This window comes from Pogona vitticeps, chromosome 9 (assembly GCF_051106095.1).
Source record: "Pogona vitticeps strain Pit_001003342236 chromosome 9, PviZW2.1, whole genome shotgun sequence".
In the NCBI taxonomy this organism is placed as follows: Eukaryota; Metazoa; Chordata; class Lepidosauria; order Squamata; family Agamidae; genus Pogona; species Pogona vitticeps.
The window spans coordinates 2306698-2330592 of NC_135791.1; the positions used below are offsets into that span (position 1 = coordinate 2306698).

At 45.9% G+C, this 23895-nt stretch overlaps 1 long non-coding RNA gene across 1 annotated transcript; it reads left to right on the forward strand.

Annotated features, from left to right (window-relative positions):
- The first annotated feature begins 47 nt into the window (after window positions 1-47).
- Window positions 48-23420, forward strand: LOC144584226 (uncharacterized). Its single transcript, XR_013538347.1, has 2 exons — window positions 48-117; window positions 2279-23420. It is a non-coding gene; the product is annotated as an uncharacterized LOC144584226 (long non-coding RNA).
- Window positions 23421-23895: the final 475 nt, after the last annotated feature.

The following is a 23895-nucleotide window of genomic DNA, read 5'->3' on the forward strand; positions in this document are numbered from 1 at the left end:
TGAGATAGCCTGCCTTGACACGCTGGGGTAGCTTGCCAAGAAAATGGATGATCCCTGCGAGATCTTTTTGCTTTCAGAGATAAAAGCCCAGCAAACAGAGGCTTACCAGAGTGTAAGGTAAGTAGGTGTAGGAGATCAGAAGCCAGGGTCCCAAACAGTGCAAGTCACGCCAGCCTAGGAGTGTACAAACAAAAGTGGGAAGGCCAAAACATGTGTATGGCAGCAAACGGCGCCCCTATGTACAAACGGGAGGATTGGCTGATGGTCCCAAAAAGTGCAGATCGCCCAGTTTTAAACCAGTCTACACAACGATGCAGCAGCAATGCTAATTTTGTATAACTGTTCTTGTTATTCGCAGAAAATACCTCACCGTTTCACAGGGCAGGAGGAAAAATATTGTCCGTGATTTCATTCCGGTGCATAAAGTGAGACAGGAAAGGATTTACATCCATTGTGGGAAGTAAAGATGAGGAAAGGGGGTATATCCTGGTGTGAGCTTTAAAAAAAGCTGTACCCTCATTATGAGCTGCTGCAAGAAGGACTTTCTGGGTTTTTCTGGACTCAGAGAAAGTTGTTTTGCGAGTTTTTTAAAAAATTGTGTGCTCTCCACTTTTGTGCAAAGTTGCACAATTCCTCAAATTGCACATATATTGCTAATTGTCCCAAAACTACAACGATTTCTCCTTTATTAAAGAATCTGAAACACTGAATGGGTTGCTCGTGGCTTTCCTAACAATCAACCAGTCTCTCTGTGCTTGTTGTATGAATATGTGCTTTGCTTCTTGCATTCAAAGGGCACCAGAGGAATTGTGTGCAGATTACAGAGGGCAGCAGGGGGAAATGCATTTGCCTCTGCTCTTGGCTGGCAGTGAAGAACCTTGTGGTGCTCCCAAATTATTCACTCTACCCTCTTGTTGTGTTTGAGTCAGCCTAAATCAAAGATGACAAGGAATTTAGCAAGGACTGTATTCTTTCTAGAAGCTGCAAATGTGGCCTGAGGGTCTTCTATAACCTGGAGTCCTTGAGTTGTCCACTTCTTCTGTAGCTGGTCATTTCTGGACCTGGGGAAGGCTCGCCGCTGCAGCTTCTTGATTTAGACCACCTTGTTCCAGGGTAACACTTGACAGTACATAAGAAGCAACAGGCTTCCCAAGACCAGAAAGCCTTCCGTGGTGCACGCATGTCCCGCTTGGTAGAAAGGTTGTATCATTTTTATGTAAAACCAATACAAAGTCAATTAAAAGGGAAGAGGAGGGTAGGAACAAAAGCCCCACAGGGAATTTAAGCAGCAGGCTGAACAGAGCTTTTAGAAAGCGGAGTGTAATATTTCCTGGGCTCTTGATGCATGAATGCACACTATACCTCCTGAAAACTACCGATAGGGATGTGGGAAGGAGATAAGCCCCACACCGTGCATATTGATCCTATGGGTCATCTCTTTGCCCCTCTTGCAGAGTTAATAGAGCAACACTGGTTGACGACAGCAGAGGATAGAGCCCAGGGAGATTCCAAAAGCAACCGTTCAGTTATTTATTTCATCTTTTGTTTCAAGTCTCCTGCTCTTGAATCGGGGCGTTGGGGGAAAGGGGACAGCGTTTCGGGACCAAAAAAGGGAGAAACTGATTGCCCCAGCTTTATAGTCCTTCTTATTCGAAGGAGGGCTATGATCAAGCATGACTTGTTTATGGCTTTGCAGAGTGGTCATAATCACCTAAAGAGGCGCAGTCTATTTATTTGATGCTTGAATGTCTGATTCATCAGGTACTCTTGCAGAGTCTGAGAACGGAGGTCTGTAGCTCGCCTATGTCCAGGTCAATGTGTTATTTTTGGTGACGGCATCTGTCTTGTTTTCTCTCCCGCCCCTCCGCCAGCCTGCAAATCTCTTTCTCAAATGCAGTGTTCAAAAGCAATAGGGCTCTTTTCTATTGTCAGGGGTGTCTCTCCTGCCCAGAAAGATAAGAGGGGTGAGAAAATGGAAAGGTTTGCTACAAGGCACCTTCCCTTGATTCACTAGCAGTGGGATCTCACTATCTGTATGTTTATCTCCTGAACAGCAGCAAACAAGCAGTTTCAGGAGAGAAGGAACAGTAGATGCTTGACATGGATGCAACGTGCTTATCAAGTTTGGGGGTGGCTTGCTAGTCATGAATGGTGAACCATATGGCCCCTGTGGGACATGAGTGTTCCTTTTGCCCCAAAACAGGAGTAGATTTTGACTGTGATGCTTTCCCCCAAATAAATCTGAACTTCACAAGTATTGTCTCTTTTATTTCCACAGGGCTCCCCATGGACATCTGGGCAAACTGTGCCCAGATCTTCATCCAGAATACAGTATTATTGGTCGGAATCCTGTTGCGTAGTTACACCATCGGAAAGGTCATGGCATAACCTGCAGGGGAAGATTGCCTCTAATTGATGAGTCGCTGGAGATGTATGATAGATTTTTGTGTTTCTTCCTTGAGAATGTCCTTGTGTTTATAGAAGATGCAATAAAACATAGAAACATAGAAAAATTGAATTGGAAGAGGGGGCTATAAAGCTAGCCAAGTTAAAGCAGATGAGACGCACGATGGTCTAGTTTTCTCTTGAATGTCTCCATCATTGGAGTGCTCACCACTTCCCAAGGTCATTGGTTCCATTGTTGTACTGCTCTAACAATTAAGAGGTTTTTCTCTGATATTCAACTTATATTTGGCTTCCTGTACCTTGAGCCCATTATTATGTGTCCTGCACTCTGGGATGATTCAGAACAGATCCTCCCCCTCCTTTGTAGACTACCATTCAAGTATCTGAAAAGTGCTATCATATCTCCCCACAGTCCTCTTTTCTAAAGGCTAAATGTGTCAAGTTCTTTCAGTCTTTTCTTCCAGGGCTTGGTTTCCAGTCTCCTAATCATCCTTGTTTCCCCCTTCTGAACCTACTCTGGTTTGTTAGCATCCTTCTTAAAGGGTGGTGTCCAGAACTGAGCACAGTACTCCAGATGATGCTTAACTAGTACTGAATAGAGGGGAGCTAGTCCTGCACAGGATTGGAAGACTATACTAAAGAATCCTAAAATCACATTAGCCTTTTTTGCAGCTACATTGCACTGTTGGGTCTTATTCATAGAAAAGTGTTGCAGAAACTCAACCCTGGTCTGTGTGAACTTTTTCTGGTTCCACTTTCTAACTGCTCAATGTGCACAGACCGAATGAAGGCTGAGGTTCTCGGGAGCCTCTTGGTGGTTTGGGGGAGAGATGTGTTGCCCACTGCTGTCATGGTGACAGGCTGAGGGCTCAGCATTGAGAAAAAAGGAAGAAAGAAACAGTCTTAAAATGAGCTGGGAATGGAGTGAAAAGTCATTGTGGGAGTGGAAAGCTTTGACAGGTCTATCGCCAGAGTGGCAGGATGGCTGAGGCATCCGCTGAAATTAATGAGGTCCCAAAGATTTACGACCCAAGTACAAAACCCAAATTGAACATTTATTCCGAAAGCTAAAGCAAACGTGGCAGCTGAATCGGCAGCAACGGAAAGCTGATCAAAGGGCTTTGAGAAGGAGGGATGCTCAGGGGTAGTTTAAACTTCAGGATAACCTGTAGGGAAATTCTCCTGCACATGTCAACCCTACTCTTTTCTCCCTTGCAGACTTTCTCTGTGCTTTCCAGCTAAGAGACATAGAACACAGTGAAAGGGATATTTCTCCATTGATTGTGAACATTTTAATTGATCGGGCCATTGATTGCCTCTGCAGACACCATGCATTGGGCAAAGAAGCTATTCTGGGGTAAGAAGCAAATTTCTCTCTCTTTAGATGATTTAGGCATGTGTCATTGCAGACAATAGTTTAGAAGAGGATGTGAGAGAATGCCTTTTATAAACTTGCAGGCAGTGTGTGTGTGTGTGTGTGTGTGTGTGTGTGTGTGTGTGTGTGTGTGTGTGTGTGTGTGTGTGTGTGTGTGTGTGTGTGTGTGTGTGTGTGTGTGTGTGTGTGTGTGTGTGTGTGTGTAACACGTACATGTAAAAACCCTTGCTGATCCAAGGCAGAGTTGGAAATCTTGAGATCATGGACCAGAGGAAGCCCATTAGGGCTCTCCATGTGGCCCACCGAGGACTTCTCCAAGCCATACTTTCTCCCACCAGGCAGAATAAAACTTGGTCAACATTTCTTGTCTCTCATCAGCATTTGATCAGAGACAAGAGCTGACTCTCCAGAGTTTTACCTATTAATTGGAAAGCATGGATCTGTGCTTTCCATCATAAAATAGTAGACGGGGATATCTAGATGGCCTAATGGGACCCAAAGAATCTAGGGGGCTGAAGTGAGGTGCTTGCATGCCAGCACATGTCCAACTTGACAGGAACTTCACTGTGCTGGTGTTACTGGTGATCAGTTGCATGTAAGAAGCGGCACAATTGACACGGCATGACACATGACGGCTGAGCGGTTACGTAGATGGCGTGAATATTCCTCCTGTGTTGATTGGTCTGTAACCGCCCTCTGACCCCCAAGCAGACATCTTTGGGTGCCCCATCTTCAGCTTTCACAAGTGTGCTTGTGTGAACCAGCCCTTAATAACCAGGTGGATGGAAAGCTACTTTCCTTATGTGGATCCCACACTCCTTATTCTGGCCATTGTGGAATTAAAGCCCGAATGAATCTCACTCAAGAGAGCGACCATCGTCTGGCTTTCAGGGGGCCCGGGCGTCCTACTTTAGCAAAGAGGTGTTTTTTAAAAAAACAAAACCATGGATTTCTGAGTTCTTATTCACTTGAGTTGAGTAGGAAGTATCCAGTGCCTGAAGATTAAAGGGAATTTTATGCAAGGTTGCAGTTCGACATGAAAAGGAACGGCAGGAAAGCTGCGTGGATTAGTTATCTGGCTGTGGAGCCAGAGGTCGGGAGTCTGACTCTCCATGGTGCGTCTCTGACAGAGGCTGGACTCGATGATCCCAAAAGGTCCCTTCTAGCTCTGCAGTTCTCAGGTTAAAGAGCCTTCAGAGTAATCTACAGGAACCAGAGACACACCATGTCGAAGAGAGAGACAGGGAGAGAGAGAAGGCAAAGGAGAAAGTTACGTCCTCCATAAGACAATCAACCATCATCCGTCCATTCACATCCTGAGAAATTAGAGCATCTCCTCTTCCTGCTCCCTGAGTTTATTAAGCTTCCAGCCGCTCAACACAACGCACCTCCCCTTGCTGTGACCTCTAACAATGATAATGAGATGAGCGCTGTTGATGTGCAAACACATCTTTCGACTCTCCTGCCTGATTGATAAAGAGACGCAAGCTTTCCTCTGTCTCGATGTGCTTCGCTCTAATGAGGCCTTCTCCACGCTGGACCGATGGGCTCATTTTCCTCTTCCACTTCATGTTCTGACTGGAAAGCTACCTTTTATCCTCTCTATATATGGGGGTGAGAAGAGAGGGGGGCTGCCCGCGGCCGTTGCGATTCCAGCTTTGAGACGAGGGGCTTGGTTTGACAAACACGGACTCCATCCCGTGCTAGACACCTGACACCTTGACATGCTCAGAGGTAACTGTGAAGGGTGACCCTGTGGTTTGGCTGCCAAGTTTTGGTTTGTGGGTACGCCCATCAGGTTGTGGGTTCAAATCCAGCACTGAAGGCTAGCCGGCTGTACATTTTGGAATAAGGATCATATTGAAGTGGGAAAGCACCCCTTTTCAGAGATGCAACTCAAGGTCCAGTCTGTAGGGCAGCTGTCCCCACGTCGGTACCCACCAGAGGAGTTACATTACAAAGCCCATCCTCGGCAGCCAGTAATCTCACACATCTGATGGCTGCAGGTTGCCCTATGATTTTGAATTGGATACAAATGCAAAGCATCTCTCCCATGAAATCCATAAACATCAGCACAGCTTCAACAAAAAAGAAAATCTGAAACTGAACAAGGCCTGGCTTCCAGCACTGGAAAATACAGCCTGCAGGAGGTCAACAAACTCTATCCAGCCACAAGGACCAAGGATCATTGCACAAAAGAGATCATTGCTAAAGACACCCATCAACCACAGTGACAGATAGTCTCTCCCCCTTATCACAACAATACATCCACAACAAAAACACACTGATCACCATCATCACCCTTTCTCCTGAAAAGGACAAACGCTGTTCCCACAACTATAAATACTCAACTATCCAACAAACAGCAACAGAGCATGGACAGAGTTCCTACTCCTGTCCTCTGAAGATGCCGGCCACAGAGACTGGCGAAACGTCAGGAAGAACAACCTTCAGAACACGGCCAAAGAGCCCGAAAAACCCACCACAACCATCATTTCTCTCTTTGTTCATTTATCAGTCCAACCTTGTTTTATCTAAGTAGTCCATACAATCAGCTGCACCAGATGTTAAATGAAATTTTAACCCCTCACTTGAGATCCATGTTCTGCAGGCAAAAAATGTCGAAACCGAAGCTGTCCTATTGTGGGCGCATCCTGAGAAGGCAAGATGCTCTGGAGAAAACAGTCATGCTGGGAAAGGCGGAAGGCAGCAGGAAAAGAGGAAGACCGAATATGAGGTGGATCAACGCTGTAAAGGAAACCATGGGGTTGAGTTTGCAATTGCTCAGCACGGCTCTTGAGGACAGGATCTTTGGGAGATGGCTCTTTCATAGAGTCGCCATAAGTTAGAGGTGGTTTGACGGCACATAACAACAACAACAAAACAACAACAACAACAACAACAACAACAACAGGGGGAGGCTGAGCGTTGTAGAAAAAGGTTGACAGAAAAGGCGCCAACACATCACAGAATCTAGACACACTGGAGAATCAAATTCGCCACCCCACCCAAATTGTTACTCCCAACCTGAACTCCAAAACGGAGGTTATTTCGGGGAGCCCTGACTGGCAATCCGGCCGAGCGACGCAGGCCAGCTCGGGGAGAAGAGAAATGAACCTGCCAAAGGTCACACAGAGTGCAGGAGTCGGAGCTCTTGATGGGCACCCCGGATGCCTCCTTCTAAATGAGGATGCTCTTGTGATGCTGGCCTGAATAGATCACCCTCTTAAAACCTGTCAGCTGTTCTTTAGTGCTCATCTTTTCCCTGGAACACAGCCTCTTGCGATTGGAGGAGGCTGCTGATTTATTGGCTTGTCTCTGTCTGCATTATGGGAAAATGACAGGCCTACTCAGGTGTAACGCACTTGGCTAGACGATGTTAATAGAGCTGTGTAGATGTCTCAGGCCCACCATCCTTAGCAACTGCCTTTCTTTCCGAGCCTACGGGGGCAACAACATCGGAAACATTTACTCCCAACAAGAACGTTTATTGTTTGAGTGCAGGAGAGGGAGAAAACGGAGGAGGAAGAGAAGGAGGTTGTTTCAAGATTATGGCAATTTAATTTCCCAGTCAGTACAAAACGGGTGGACTGGAATCCATTTTCGTTCACATTTCCAGCCGACTCTTTGCATTATGTGTAGGTTCGCCCAATGGAGAGGGCTTGGCAGCCCTTCCATTGTGTAAAAGAGGGAAGGTTTTCAATAGATCCTTGTTTTATCTTTTCCAAGCACTTGGCAAAACGCCTTCTTTTAAATTTACCTTTTCAAAAGGCGGGAGCCTCATCCCACGCATGCACTGTCGAAGGCCAAAAAATAAAAAATAAATAAATTACACATATTTCCAAAGCAAACGTGGTGTTCAAGATGTTTCCAGTTTTGAGTTTTGTCGGATTCTTATTCCTATTTTCTTTTTAACATTGTTTTTCTTGTCAGTGCCAGAGGGTTCCAGAGGCAGAAAAATAAAAACATCCAGGTTGCACACCGAAGACCCAAATACAAAGAATCAAGGCCTCTGTTACCACTAAGTACCAACAGCTCCCTGAAACCCATTACTCTCTATGGAAGGGATAAATGAGAAGGTGGAATTTCAGTCCATTTTTAAAGGATGGTGGGCTAACACTCGCCATTGTGGTTGTAAGGCATCATCGCATGACTTTGATTGCATGGTGAGGAGCGAACTTCGAAAGGTGCTGTCATTGACCTTCTTGCTCAGGTCATCTGAGTTCAAGACGGTGGATTCCTCAGCCCATCTGTCCATTTCGCGTTTGGTCTTCCTCATCTCCGGTTGCCTCCAGTTTCTCCCCCAATTCTTGCCTTGTCTTAAAACCTGAGAATGGCAGAGCTGGAAGGGATCCTCCATCTGGCCCCTGTCAAGGCAGGCAGTGAGGAAGGGTCGCGGAGATGATGCCCCACATCTGGATTTCCCAGAAGCATTTGGTAAGTTTACCTTTTGGGAGCGGCTTGTCCGGCTAGATAGACTTGCAGGTCGGATCCAGGGATGGGGATCTGAGCGACGGGACATCATGGCCAAGTTGGACTTCAGTTGCACTGGAGACTCAACACAGATTCGACTTAGGGTTTTTAATTCAACGAAGAAAGACTTGACTTGCGACTCAGGACTCAACTGCACCCTCCCTTTTTTTTCCTGGAGAAATTTTTTATTTTATTTTGAATAGGGACTCAGATTTGGGACTTGGAACTTTGTTCAAAAGCCTTGGACTTGGGACTTGGTACCAAAAACTCAGACTCGGGAGCTCAGACCCAAAGATTTGCCAACATCCCTGGTTGGCTTCAAATGCCTATGGATCTCCAAATGAGTTCCTCCAATAATCCTAGGTTCTTCCTCTCAATTCCTCCCCTGTAATTTAAATGTTTGGTTTACATCACCTTGCTGGTTCTGGGTAGGATGTATTGGCCAGGATCCTGCTGTGGTTCACATGCCTTATCATAGCTGATTGCGGTTCATTGAGTAGGTGCAGATCTTGGGCACATGTCTGACCATCAGCCTGATGGTGCAACTGAGATGCACCCCAAGATCTTGGTAATTAGATGTGATTAGCAGGGTATGCAACCCTTAGGAGACCAACAACAGGATTCGAGCCAGTGCATTTGACCTTGTCTTGATAGATTCCGCTTTCACCCAGTTCTTCATCAGGCTTATCCCCCCTTTTTTTAACTTCTAGCACTGCATTCTCTTTTTTCAGCAGCCCTCTCTGTGTCACGGCTAAATCCTCTTTATTGATTTCATTCCTTCTGCCTGGACTTCAGCCTTTGAAGGCAAAGCATAGCTTTAGGAGGCAACGAGGAAAAGCAAAGCACACCCAGATTTCCGGATTTATTTCTCCGTCGAAATGGGGAAATTGGGCTCCTTCTAGTCTGGGTTACTTCCACACCTCCTGCCGACTCATAAGGCTGTTCCCCCTAAAGCTGCCGGGTCAGAAATTCCCACTCTTTGGGATTTCAGAGGCAAAACCTGAAAGAAAGATTTTTTTTGGGTGTACAGTATTTGTGTGAAGTTCCAGGAGATAGTCCCTCATGTGACGGTTGGAAAACACTGCCCAAAATCCTGTTGCTTACGGTATTAAATAACACTGGAGTAGGCCCATTGGATGAATGGCTCTTTGGTGAGTCAAAGTTCCATTGATTCAAATGGGCCAACTTGAAGCATGCCTTATTATGTCAAAGAACTTCAGCCTCCCCTGAATTTAATCTGGTGTGAGGAAACTTTGGAGAGGTCATTTGTGGGGGTTGGGGGGGTAGGTGACTGTTTTGGAAGAAGGCTGGACGGCTCTTTTCATCTGAGATATTAATGTGTGGAATTTACACAGCCATCTGGCATTTTCTGCTGTGACAGGCAAAACCCCGGCCACTGATCTATACGCCACCCCTTAAAGAGGCCTTTCTAATGCTAAGCAAGCAGGATGCTCACTCTGAACAAACCCTCCCTGGCTGAGAAATGCTTTGCAAATTTGTCCTAGCCATGCGGGGGGCCGTCCGATATCTGGGATCTAGCTTTGATGCAAAGGTTGGGAAGATCTAGGTATCAGTCCCAGGTTTTTAAGTATTTCTGATCCTTTCCCTTTATGCAAACATCACAGGGCAGGGTAGGGACAATACAACAACCTTAGAAGCAAGTTGAAGTCATTTACACCCATTGACAGCTAGGCAGAACCACCTTGGACAGTCTAAAACAATCCCAAACCAGGTAAAACGGTGCACACTGAATATACACAGACAGAAGTGTATTCTCCAGTTGAGATGTGATCTCTGGGTAACCAAAAAAAGCCAAGTGTCCTCTTTGTGCTGAAATGAGGTCTCTGTTGACCCTGTTCATGACCTCCAAGGGTTGGTTTTGTGTCCCTGGCAAGTTGGCCATGGGGGGCTGGGAAGAGAGGGGTGTCCAGAAAGACAAGGATGAGTAACGGCAGTGACAAGAAAACCTCCTTCCACAATGTCCCGGCTGGCATAGTGGGAGATGTCATCTGGAAGGAGAAACATCTCCCGTCTCTGAGAGATGTCTAGTGAAGGGTTTTGCAGATGACCCAACAGAGCTTGGGGGAAACCAGTGTTTGGCAGTACAGCTCCCAGAATCCCCAAGCAAGCATGGCTGGGGGAGGAGTTATGGCTCCGTGGCAAATCACACGGTCGGCATGCCAAGGTCCCCAGTTCAGTCCCTAGAAATATCTGAGTTGTTGTCATGAGTCCCCCCCGCTGTGTCCAATTTACACTGCCCCTGTGGAGGAGTGACCTCCAGAAAGACTTGTCTTTGACACCCTTGGTCAAGTCGTGCAAAGTCAAGGCCAGGGGTATCTTCTTCTTTTCCTCCTCGCGTCAATCCTCCTCCCCAGGATTATGATCTTTTCCAGTAAGTCCTGACTTCTCCGGTTCTGCCCAAAGTCTAAGAGCCATGTTCTCATGATGTTTTTCCAAGCTGAATAGGATTGGAAAAAGATCACACATGAAGCCCTGAGAATCATTGCTGTCAGTCACCGTTGATAATCCTAGGCGAGATGAATCAAGGGCCTGATAAACCAGATTCCTAAATTCCTAATCCTAGGAAAGAACCTTACCAAGCACTGACTCAGGGTCATACTTGGAGCCACCTGATTCTTTGTGGGTTTGGAGGATAGGAGCTCCATGTAAAACTGATCTGATATTTTGGACAGCCACCACCATCATCCTCAGTGAGTTTGGCGAAAGTTGACCTGGAGCATACACCATGAGGAAGGGAAGGAGAAGGGGAAATCACTGATGGACGCTTGTGAAAAGTTTTCCCCATACTTTTCTGGCAACTGAACCCAAGCCCAGGAAAAAGATAGGTTAACCTCCTTGTTTCGTTGTCCACTGGCAGTCTGGTTATCTATCTGGCTACATGTGCTTGTCCTGGGTTCTATTCCATGTGTGAATTTGTTGTTGTTGTTTAGTTGTTGTATCCGACTCTTTGTGACCCCATGGACCAGAGTACTCCAGGCCCTCCTGTCTTCCACTGCCTCCTGGATTTTGGTCAGATTCATCTTGGTCGCTTCGATGACACTGTCCAACCATCTCATCCTCTGTCATCCCCTTCTCCTCTTGTCTCCACACTTTTCCAGCATCCGGGTCTTTTCCAGGGAGTCTTCTCTTCTCATGAGATGGCCAAAGGACTGGAGCCTCAGCTTCAGGATCTGTCCTTCCAGTGAGCACTCAGGGTTGGTTTCCTTTAGAATGGATAGGTTTGTGTAAATTTAGTACCTTTGCAAAGCGAACTCTTACTCTGCCTAATTTGTTCTGTGTTGTAGTTTTTGAACTTTGTATTAACTCTGCTTTGCCTACTCACACATTCAAGGAACTGAAAACTCTGGGAAGGAAGGAAGGAAGGAAGGAAGGAAGGAAGGAAGGAAGGAAGGAAGGAAGGAAGGAAGGAAGGAAGGAAGGAAGGAAGGAAGGGCAGGGTGTGTATTTAAGGGAAGCAAAAGGACTTGTGGGTAAGAAGATGTCTCCCGTGGCAATAACAGCTGCCCATTTAATCACAGGTTAATTGCCGTGAACCAAATGTCACAGGGAGATGCTTCCAGGCCAGCTATATCATTAGAGGACGAATAAATAAATAACGTACTGTCTTTCAAAGCCACTGAGTGCAAGCTTTATGGTAATAGCAATTACATTTTTTTGTGGGGGATGCAATTACTGGGCAATGTGGTGGAACATGTAATTTCTGAGTATTGACACAAGCCCTTCCTCAGGAACCAGCTTTACACCAAAGGAAGAAAGGGAGCTGTAACATGGTGTTGCAAAGGAGTGAGTGGCTGAGATCGCCTTGTATGTAGATGCATAGCTGTTAGTCCACCTCCGCTTTGTTGCTGTTACTTGTACAGTGAGATGGTCCCAAGGCAATGCTCACCTTCTAGATCTGTGGTTTCCAACCTTAGGTTTGCAGATGTTAGACACTCACTGGGAGTCTGGACCTACAATTTTTTTCTGCACGATCCATGAAGGGGTGTGGATTTTAAAATGGTTCAATAAAGGTTGCGCCTTACTCTTGCATTGATTTCTAAGAGCGAGCTTTCATTGCAAAGGAAGTTAGAAGAAGAAGAAGAAGAAGCTGGAAACGGAAGAGGTATAAATAGAACCGCCAAGCTGAAGTGAGAACTTCGCAAAAGGGAAAGCGATATGGTGGAGGAGAGCATGAGAACTCCTCCAGGGCTCTGGCATTTTGGGAGCATGACCGATGGTTTTGCAAATGGAGCTTTTGACCCAATCAGGTGAGATCACTCTTGGCCATTCATCTTATTGACTCGGGCAAAAGTATTTGCCTGTTTTCACAAAATGTGTGCGGCAGGCATGGGGGGGGGGAGAGAGAGAGGAGGCAATGTATTAAGCACGGGAATGGTTTCACAGCCAGGACCTGGAAGGAACATGGTCCATGAATCAGATATTCTGTTCCCAAGGGGGTGGGGTGGGGGAGGGAGGAGAACCAAACAAGACCAATTAAGCCAACATGTTTGCACTTCCACAAATGTTTGTTACTAATAATATTTCGTCAGAGCTCATTCATCTCACAGATGTCAATGGGCTCCCTTGGATCGTCTGTGAATGCTTCTAATTTGGAACCGTGCAATGCTAACAATGCACACCCTGGGTTTCTGAGAAGCCGAGAGAGCAGAATCGGATTATAAATAAAAATGTACACTCTCGAACACAGGTGTTAATCTGCTTATCTATGCATAGATGTACTTGTCACCACAATGACCCTTTGAACGACTCTTCAACAGAACCATTAAGATCTCGGGTTGCCATTTCCCCCCTCCTTAGGCTGTTAAGGACCAAAATTAGGATCATCACCATGATGGATCCATTTCCCTTTCATTTCAAGTTCCCCTGCTCCCTCCATTTCCACACATCTGTCTACAAAGGCTGTCTTTCATGCCTCTAGAAGCACAGACCACAGTGAGCAAAAGCTTCTGGCAAGTAAAACCTCTTAGGCCACTATCTCCTTGGTGGCAGCCTAGAGCATGATGTTCCACCCCCCTCGAGATCCACCATGTCTTGGTGTAGAGTGAACAGAGATCCAGCCATTGAACTGAATGGGGTTTCATTCATGCAAGGATTTAGTGGGCACACACACACCTTGCGCGAGATCTGTGAAAAGCCCAATCTTCTGCCCAACAAACCAGTGTGAAGTAACAATAGGATTCCAACTTTATTCTTTAAGATTCCTCGAAACCAGAGTTTCATAAAGTGGCGTTTTTTTCTATTATGACTCTAAAATCCTCTTCCAAGAATATTTGTTTTTGCTGCAGCACATGTCTGAAAACATTCAAGCCATGGGCAAAATCCATGACTGTAAACCCCAAAGCTTTCAAAGTTACTTTTTTGTACTAGAGCTAGCCATGCAAGGTGGGGGAATTCTGAGTACAGCTGTTCAAGAAAAGAAACTTTTCCAAGCTTTGATAACTCATAGGAAGCTGGTCGTCTGACAAGTCTCAACTAGAATTGAATGAAATCTGAAGACCTTTTGAAAGCAGAACAGAACGTTGGTCAGATTCTGAAGGGAACAAGATAGATGCCGGTTGATTGTACTGGTTTCTCAGGAGGGTATTGTGACCCCTTTCAAGTGAGACAAAGCATGTGTCTTGAGAAAGATAAATTGAAAGATGAACTAGCCATTATGTGGGCAAAGACCTCATCCAGAACCCACAATGGCAGAGATAATAGGGCCGGGGGACCCTTTCAGGAAATGGTCACCCAGTTGTGACCAGTTTTGCCCAGTGACCTGGTGAGGGAAACACAGTAATGGGGGCTTTGCCTTAAGAAAAGACTGAGGGGAGATAGGATAGCCCATTTCAAATACTTAGAAGGTAGTCCTACAGAGGAGGGGCAGGATCTGTCCTCCATCCTCCCAGAGTGCAGGGCATGCAACAATGAGCTTAAGTTACAGGAAGCCAGATTTAGGGTGAATATCAGGAAAAAAATATTCTTAACTGTTAGAGCAGTGTGACAATGGGACCCATGACTTCCAGAGGTGGTGAGCACACCAACGCTGGAGGCCTTCAAGAGAAAATTAGACCACTGTCCATCAGATCTACTTTAACTTGGGTTCCTACGTTGAGCAGAGGGTTGGACTCGATGGTCTTAGAGGCCCCTTCCGACTCCATTATTCTATGTTCTTTGAACACTTTCTTCCCAACCTCTGGCTTCATGCCTCATCTTCCACATCATTCTTCTTTTAGGAGGGGAAATGGAGCTGGAAATATATGTACGGGGAGGAGTTGAGGAGTCCCTTTTACATCCTCAAGGTTTCAATGCCTAGGGTGTGGAGGACTTTGTTCCCCTCATTAGGCTTAGATTTCAAAGACCCACATAATGTGTGGTGTTTTGTTTTTATTAACAACAACAACAACAATAACAGAGAAAGCAGCTTGGCTGATTCAGAGTTCAGCTCTTGGCCAATTGGGTTGACGTGGTTTCCTTGATCAGACCAATGTGAGCACACCAGAGTCTTTTCCTTTCCATAACCTCCCTGTGAGCCCCATAAGCTCCCCGTGAGCATTGCATTTCCCAAGGCTCCCGATGCTTGCTGCATACTGGAGGCTTGACGTCTTGTGGACGGTGAGAAAAATATTGTGCCTTCGTGCGCCATTCATGTTCTTTTCCATGCTTCATTGGCTGTCTGCTAAAAAAGGTGACCATCACTCTCTCACCCAACCCTGTAATTCTATGATTTTACCAGTCTCTTTTTCTTCTTTATCTCTCTGTTGGAGCTGCAAGGAAAGAGAGCGGGCAGTGAGTGGGAGGAATTTTTGTAATCTGAACGAGAGGAGAGATTTCTGAGAGGCGATGCATACCTGGTATTTGCAGCAAGCGTTATGAGCCTACCAAGATAAAGATTTCCGAGCCAGGAAATACAACGGCAGTGACATTTGCTGATATTTTCCATCAGCCTATCAAGAACGGCAAATGCAAGGACTGTATGGAGGTGTTCGCCAGCTCGTGCGCAGGGCGAACGTGAGGAGGGGGATTCGGTTGCACTTGGAACGTCAACCACCCCCATATGGGGAGATGCCTTTCACTCCTTCCTACATTCAGTTCAAAGAGTTGAACTAAAACTGGAGATCAGTGGGAGGGCTATTATGACATCATGTCTGGTGTTATGACGCCATGGTGTGGCTAATTCTGATGTCATAAGGTGAGCACTTGTGATGTCACAGAGGCCGTAGAAACAAGGGCTGATAAGGAAAGACAAAGGCACATAAAAACATTTTTCATGAGCATATTGAGAACTGGTTCCAGTTGGTTTGGGATGAAGAGGTACATCCAGGATTTCAAGCCAGATCACATGCAACGATGACACTTTCTCTTCTCTCAGTGGCAATCATCCTGAGAGCTCTTTCTGTGCCCAGAGACCCAGAGAAGGATCAAATTCCAGAGATTTCAGGCAGCTCTGAAAGTTGGCAACATCCACTACAGATAGTTTATAACCTTCAGATGTTATTCTTTGCATTCACCTAAAATTGGGGGGGGGGAATGAAAGAAAGCTGGGAGTCAATGCAGTGTAGTAGACAGACTATTGGGCTAGAATCCCTGGGACCTGGCTTCGAATCCCTACTCAGCTGTAGAAACTCACTGGGAGCCAGCAGTGTTAAACTACACAATGAACATTTCACATACCTTGAAAACCCTGTTAGGGTTACCATAAGTTGGAAATGAGCAGACGGCACATACCACAAACACACAAAATGATCTATTGTAGTTACTTTTGTAAATGGGGAAGTAAAGAGTTACTTTTTTAAAAAAAAAGAGTAAACCTAGCAGAGGCTATATTTGGGGGCCATGGAACTATGGTGGTAACTAATTACTTTTCAACAGAAATAAAATCTGACCATTCAATCAGTGAAACGTTTCAGGGTGTCCATTCCAGTGCTCTTACTGATCATTTGAACTCTTTTGAGCTGGACTGGGTCCAAATGTTGGTTCATCTTCATCTTGTCAGTCATGCAGTCACTTTGCTGGAGATTTTGAGAGAGAGAGAGAGAGAGAGAGAGAGAGAGAGAGAGAGAGAGAGAAAGATACTGTAAAAACATAATCCCTTCCTCCTTCCTCCTCTGTTTCAGTGTTTTTGGGAGCAGGGGAGAGGAGGAACAAGAAGAGACAAGACAAATCTGAGAACATGATGGAAGAGCTGTGAGATAACAAAGCTATTTTGCTTCTGTCCTAGAAACAACACATAAAATGCCAATAAGAGAAAGACTACAGTAAACAAGAGTGAATCATCAACAGTGGGGGGAAGGACTGACAAATGAGGTGATCTTTAAATACTCCGCTCACAAAAAAGCTGCCCATAAAAACGAGAGGTTCTTTTTAGTGAGCTAGTAATTCTATCTTACTACCTCACAGGAGGGCCTGGCGTGCTCTGGTCCATGGGGTCACGAAGAGTCGGGCACGACTTAATGACTAAACAACAACAAAAGTTCTATATAGTTGAAGGAACTGCTGGTGAGTCGGGCATCTGGCGGTGGAGTTGGGTGGGCATCTGTGGGTTGGGCATCTGGCTGCAGAGCCCGAGGTTGGGAGTTTGATTTTCCCCCTTGGCCTCCTTGACAAGAGCTGGACTTCGTGATCGATGGGGTCCCGTCCAGCTCTGCAGTTCAAAGATGTTGAAAATGATGATAAAAGAATCTGCATCTATCTAATTGTCATAGCAGACTCTAGAAGGGGAAGCGAGTCTCAGCGTTGGCTCCATTTCCGTCTGCACTGTGGTTCTATGGGTTTGCTCCATCTTGTGGCATCCTACAAGTTAGGATCCCAGCACCGTAGACTCATGGAGTTGGGAGGGGCCTCGAAGGCCATCGAGTCCAACTCTTTGTGCAAGGCAGGAATCCAAGTCAAAGGGTGTCTGCCAGGGGGTTGTCTAGATTTCTCTTGAAGGCCTCCAGCGTTGGAGCACTCACCACCTCCCGAGGGAATTGCTTCCACTGTCGTACTGCTCTAACAGCTAGGAAGTTTTTCCTGATCTTCAGGAAAAGCAGCTGTCTATGTCCTTGTTGAGAGCTTCCAAAGGGCCTCCAATCATGGGGAGACAGAGGGAGCCCCTGGGTTTCTGCTTCTTGTTGAGAACGAGAAAATGTGGGGGCCTATCAGACAGACATCATGAACACGAAGGCTGAATGCAGTCTGGATTGAAGAATTCCCTTATCTACTGTAACCCAAACCGTCAACCTCAGCCTAACCATTATATTCGGTGTGTGTTTTTGCTGTGCTGTAGAATTATGTAGGATATTTAGTGATTCCCCCCTCCATCTCTCTCTTTCCTCAATTTTTATCCATTCTCTCACATTCCTGAGAATTAATTCTCTATCGTTTGTTTTTGATGAACAGCATTTCTTCCCCCCCTTTTTTCTGCCTCTTGTTGGGCTCCTATTTATATTTAATTTATTAGATTTGCATGGCACAATTGAACAGCGGAGGCAAAGAGGTGAAGCCTGGGACTGACTTACCTTAGCCACATAACTACATCTCTTGCGCGGCGGTGAGAGAAGGAATTATTTTTATAATATGCCTGTTTGGTCTCCTTCTGACATTAATCTGCGGCTGTTCGCTTTCTAAATCCCTATAAAAACCTCATATTTTGAAATGAGGTTTTTCTTTCAAAATATGAACTCTGAAACTGGAGGTGTCTCAAAACAACATAGTTTAAAAAACGACAACTACCAGTTTTCTATTTTCTACCCGTTTTTGGAGAAACGTAAATTTGATGCAATAGCTAGTATTTCAATCTGTGTGTTTTCTCGGAAGGTGTGGTCGAGGACAGTTTGTGACGGAATTTGGGAAAAAATAAAGTCAAAGCTACCTCCAGCTCCACTGAAGTGTAATTCTGTACATGTTTGCTCAGAAATATGTCCCATTTGCTTCAGTTTTCTTACCACCTCCATCAATTCAGGATGTGAAACATCTCTCCATGCTTTGACCATCGGTTGTCCATGCTGTTCTCAAAAACCTGGATATACATAATCTTGGGTGTAAAAATCAAGAACTTCATAAGACAGTAACAGATTAGAGATTGGCTGAGCAAGAGAACCGCCTGCCTGTATTGTAGGACACTTAACAGTTGCTAATTCATGTGTATTTTGGATTTTATGAACCATGGTTCCCATAATTCTCTTACCTGCGAGTCTTACTGGCAGGACCCAGACCGTCACCTACGTGGTGCTCACCTGGAAAGAAGGTTGAGTTAGCACGCTTTATGTCTTGATTAGGCATCACTGCCTCTTTGAAAAAGAAGCTACCCCTATGATAAATGGGAAACACCAGTGGTGCTTTTAGGGGCTCTTCCTTTTCAAACGGGACACTTGACAATACCTGTGTGCTGAGCCAGGGAGCCCTGATGGGTCCCCTGGCTTTAAGTACACCTCACAGACAAAATTCAGGATCTGTTCTTGTTCTTCCCAGAGTGCAGGACATGTAATAATGGGCTCAAGGGAGGAGAGTGAGACTACCCGTCTGTTTTGCATTGAAAGCCGAGAGACGTGCTCAAACGTTGCATGGATGGAAGCCTGCGATGTGAAAGAACCTCCCTCAACATGGTCGCCTCTACATCCAGGCCCGCTGACCCCTTGATGCCCCAATGATAAGAAGAGGACATTTTATTTGCATGCAAGAGGTTGCATGCTTTTCAACTGGCTGAAGTCCCAGCCTCTGGCAGGTTGGAGAACAGCGTTTGGAGGAGGGGAGCGTGTTCTCTTTTCCAACCTTTTCTCCCGCACCTCCTTCCCAGCAGTGCTTGGGGGGAGAAGGAGAGAAATAATATTTTCCGAGCTAATTTTGCAGCATGTTCGGGGCTGAATCAAATCTCCGTGCCCGGCCTCCCACGTTCCAGATGGAGGCTCTGAGCATGGTGTAGCAAGGTGGAGCATAAATGGATTGGGGCTCAGAGACACCAGCGCCAGGGAGAGAGAGAGAGAGAGAGAGAGACAGACAGGAAATGCGTGTGTGGAGAAATTGAATTTTTATCTGTGTCTATGTAGATGCCGTTTATTCATGGAGAGGCTATTCATTTCTTCCTGTGTTGCCCAATTTTTCTTTGCAAAATTACTTTCCTCCTTTGCCCTAATTTTGTTTGTACAGACAGCAGCTGCTTCTCCCATCTCAGTATTTCTTCTTCTTTTCTTTTATTTAAAAGCCATTTGAAACGACACGCTACAGATGCCTGTTTGAAGTCTGCGGTGGCTCTCGTTGCACTTTGCCATCTCCGCCGACGCCCGCCTGATTTTCCGTGGCAAAGAGTTACAGAGGGGTTCCTCTCGCTTTGTTTCTCTGCTTGACTTTGCACCAAAAGAAGGTTTTCTGAACTCCTTCCGTGACTGCTCGCATCGCAATCTCGTGGCTCTGATGGGAAACTGGCCCACAACAGAACTGGCAGAGAACAAAAGGCTCTTCTCCGGCCAGCCTCTTTTCTTTTCATGGTTTGGAAAGGGCTGGAAGAGGGCAGGACATAATAGAGAGATATCAAGCTAGCCAAGATTGTCTAAACCTTGAACAACTTCGTTTGGGGAGGCGACACGTTTTGCCATGTCTAGCAAGAGAATCCTTTGTTCTCCAAACTCACAAACACCAGAATCTTAGAATGGCAGAGCTGGACGGGACCCTATGGTTTATCGAGTCCAGCCTCTGACAAGGAGGCCCTGTGGGGGATTCAAACTCGCAACTTCTGGCTCTGTAGCTAGATGCCTAAACCGCTGAGCTATCCAGCAGTTTAGAAATATGGCATGGTTCTATAAGACAGTTTTCTTTGCTGCTATGGTGACTCCGGTCAACATGTGCCTTATTTACACATCTCCGTACTCGTGTGACTATGGATTTCTCTACAGGGTCTTCATGGAGTGAGATGGGGTGGACTAAATAGGGTTTCTAGGAGGTCTGGTATGTCATTTGGTGAGCTCCTTGTGTCCAAATGTCATTTGGATCTCAAGCAACCCTGTTTGGCCCACATCACCTCACTATCCATTTGCCAGCATCCCAAAGTGGCTTAAGAAGAAAGCCACTTCAGGATATTGCCAAACTCAACACATCCTAGGTTCGGTGGAGGGGTGAAGAAAGTGGAAAAAAATATAAGTGTATTACAGCAGCACATATGTGGTTCATAACTTTAAAAAAATAATTAAAGTGAAAACTTCCTCCCAGAAGTGGCCAGGTTCTTAACTTAAGAGAAAAGCAAAAAAACAAAATGAAATGAAATGAAACAAAGTGAAACAAAAGAAACAAAGCAACCCTCCTCCACACCACCAAAAAAAAAAGCTTATTGCCCCCCCCTTTCTGTCTCCTCTTGCTTCCAGGAGGAAGTTTTCTGTTTGCTTTTTATTTCTTTCTTTATTTTTAAGTGATGCAGCACATCTGATTTCCATACTGGCAACAGAATGAGGACCTCCACCATACCTGGAGGCAAGAGGCTCGTTTAAGGGTTGCAGACCAGAATGTGTGGCCTTTGCACAGCTCTGTCCTCCGGAAGAGGGCATGACCTGGGCGGTAGGCTTAGTAGAACATGCTGGTACTATCCTCCTGATTATGCTACCGGAGGCAGTTGTCTCCCTCTCCTTAATGGCAATGTCAGTTCTGTCTCGTTCAGATCCTTGGTTTCTGACACAAGCACACACCCACACACACCTGTCTTCTGCTTCCAAGTCCTTCCATTGGGGTTCCGCCACCTCCATCAGCTCTGACCTTCCTCACACCCAGCCTCCGATTCCAGGGTGAGGAACCGAGCAATTGAAAACTTCTGTTCTCTCCCGTGTCTGTCACCTGTGGCAAGCTTAGCATCCGGAAAGATCCCACGAGACCCTGAATGGAACCAAAGAGAAACTCAGAACGCCTCATTAGAGCTGATAGTGCCGTGTCGTGGCAGGAGTTTCAGAGTCCCAAGATGGAAAGAAGTGGCTGCCGGAGTTCTCTGCTGTCAATTCCTTTGGATTCCTGAAGTGCCCGACATGTGAGGCACCTAAGGGAGAGATGGAAGGAAGCACAGGACTCTGGGAGGGTGGAAACTGCCTGGTAGAGACAGAAAATATTGTTTCGTTGTGGCGGCTGTTTTGGGTCCCAGTGGATTCTATTTCTGCACAGACAACCTGTTGTCTTAGAAGAGATCCGCAGGGGATGGAGATGATCAAAAGAAAGAAAACAGGGATGTGTACAATAGTAGTTGACAAACACAGAAGGGGGAGATTCGTAGGGCTCCGGTGGGATTTTGTGTTTGCACAGGTGGTGACAGGATGAGGTGTAGCAGAAGGTGGGGTGCGAGGGGGTCCAGAGAGATGTGTATGTAAACAACATGCCTGCATGTGGAGAGGAAGCTGTGTTTGCCGAGAAGGAGCAGTGACCCTCTCCCGTAGCCTTGGCTGCTCGCCCCACGTCACTCAGGGTCACCTGTAAGTAGGATAAGCCCAAACTGTTTGCTGGCCAGAGGTGAGGAAATCACGTAGCTGTGCTTTCTCCCACGTTCGGCTGTTGGGAGACCTCAAGATCTTCCCATCCCGAATATGAACAAATCTGCAAACGTTGGCAAATTGCTCAAAAAGAGACCATAGAAATGAAGTTCACGCCACTTTACAGTGGCTCCCAAATCTGAGAAGGGCAGCTGGTTTCAGTAGCGGGTTGATCACCTTCTTCCCGCTTGCCTTATGTGGTGATAAAAAAAACGAGGAGTATTTCAAGAAAAAAAAAATTGGCTATCCCAACTTCTTCCCAAAAATACGGCTGATTCACACAGACATTCAAACCCGTGGTTTGAAAGAACTAAAGAGTCTGAGGTCTAGATGATCAGATCTGTCAATTTCAGTATATTCCCTTTTTAAAAAAAATCAACAAATGCATTTTCATGCCTAATGTGATGAAATTTGCAAATTGGGGCAAATTTATATAAGCATGAACAAAAACATAATCCTGACTCCTCCTTATTCTTTACTATTGAGAAGTATTGTCATTTCTGCTCCCCTGCTTCCTACAGTTAGAAGTGAAGCTAGCAAAGTTGGGAGTGGAGCTTAGAAAAGTGGATATTTTTGGACAAGAACTGGACAGATTTTGGGAAGCTGTCATCCAAAAAGCCATTTCTTTGAGATATGAAGGTCTGGAGGATGGGCAAGCTGTGTGATCCCACTGCCTTGTCCGCTAGAAGCATCCAGGGCTGAACACACCCCACAGAAACAGGGTATCTATCTATAAACTCTCAGTGGAGAGTGGTGGGGGAAAAGGTGGTTGAAATGCAGAATCCCGAGGCTGGAACTGGGAGCAGATTGGAGGAGACAGGTTGGCCATCCCTATACCTTCAGGGACAAATTGAGAAGTGGGCCCTACCTTTATAGACCTCTAATAAAAACCCCACAATCACATAGCCTGCAAGCTTTCATGGATCAAGACCACTTCATCAGGCTTGTACCCCTTGTGAAGAACCAAAAATTCATGGCCAGATGGGTTTTGCCAGGAAAGCTGCTGTTAGACGTAAGTCAGGAGCAGTGCAGGGTGCATTAGGGCGGTTGCTTTAAAGTTCCTGCTGGGGCAGCTGTGGATTGGGTATCACACCCCCATTCTTCAAACAAAGAGGCAGAAGTCATGCATGCATACTCCTTCTCATTGGGATTTTCTTTGAAATGGACATGTCTCTGCTTGGCCAGGTGTCTCTCTCTCTCTCTCTCTGTGTGTGTGTGTGTGTGTGTGTGTGTGTGTGTGTGTGTGTGTGTGTGTGTGTGTGTGTGTGTGTGTGTGTGTGTGTGTGTGTGCTGCCATGGTTCTGTATGCCCAGATTTGCTCACTGGATGCGTTTTGAGGCGTCAGGGGCATACTGTTCATCTCATCCGTAAGAAGGGAACCTTGACCATCGAACAGCCCGCTGAGAACGATTTGCAGGACATTTTGCAGATAGAAATCACTTGGATTCGCTCTGACTTAGATGGCAGGCTTCACGCAGGTCCAGGGGAAGCAACCTTGGACTCCTGCTTGCCCAGCCGTAATGGATTCATTTCAGCTTGGGGAACTCGAATATGCAGACAATACCCTTTTTTTGGGGGGGGGGCTGTACAAACAATGCTTTGACTGTGCAGTGTGGTTGTTGCTTTTTTCCCCCTGCCATTGCTTTGCTCTAGCTAGACTACATTAATAAAAGCATTTAAAATGTGAATGCACTTTGCTCCTTTTGCATCCACCATTTTTTTCGGGTTCCTGCAGCTCCAGGAAAAGTGTAAATATAATTCCAGGCAGAAGAAAGACAGACAGAAAGACAGACAGACAGACAGACAGACAGACAGACAGACAGACAGACAGACAGACAGACAGACGCTGGCGATCACTAGGACCCTGTTATGCCCTGCAGATTTGTATCTATCATGCTGGCTCTTTTTTAAAAATTATGTTTTTATAAAGAGGAACGTTAATTCCGCCACAGTGTCTTGTTGCTATTCCTGTACTGCAGCTGTTCTGGGCTGGAAGGCAGTTGCTTCTTTCTCTGTAGGGTTAAGGAAGACCTGGCCACTTCCATTTGACTTGCAAATGTTTTCCCAGAAGAGAATGACGGGGAGTCGGGAGGGGGGGCAGGGATATTTGAAGAGCCAAGGATGTTGCTACACAGCAATGAGAGAATTGTTCTCATCTCTACA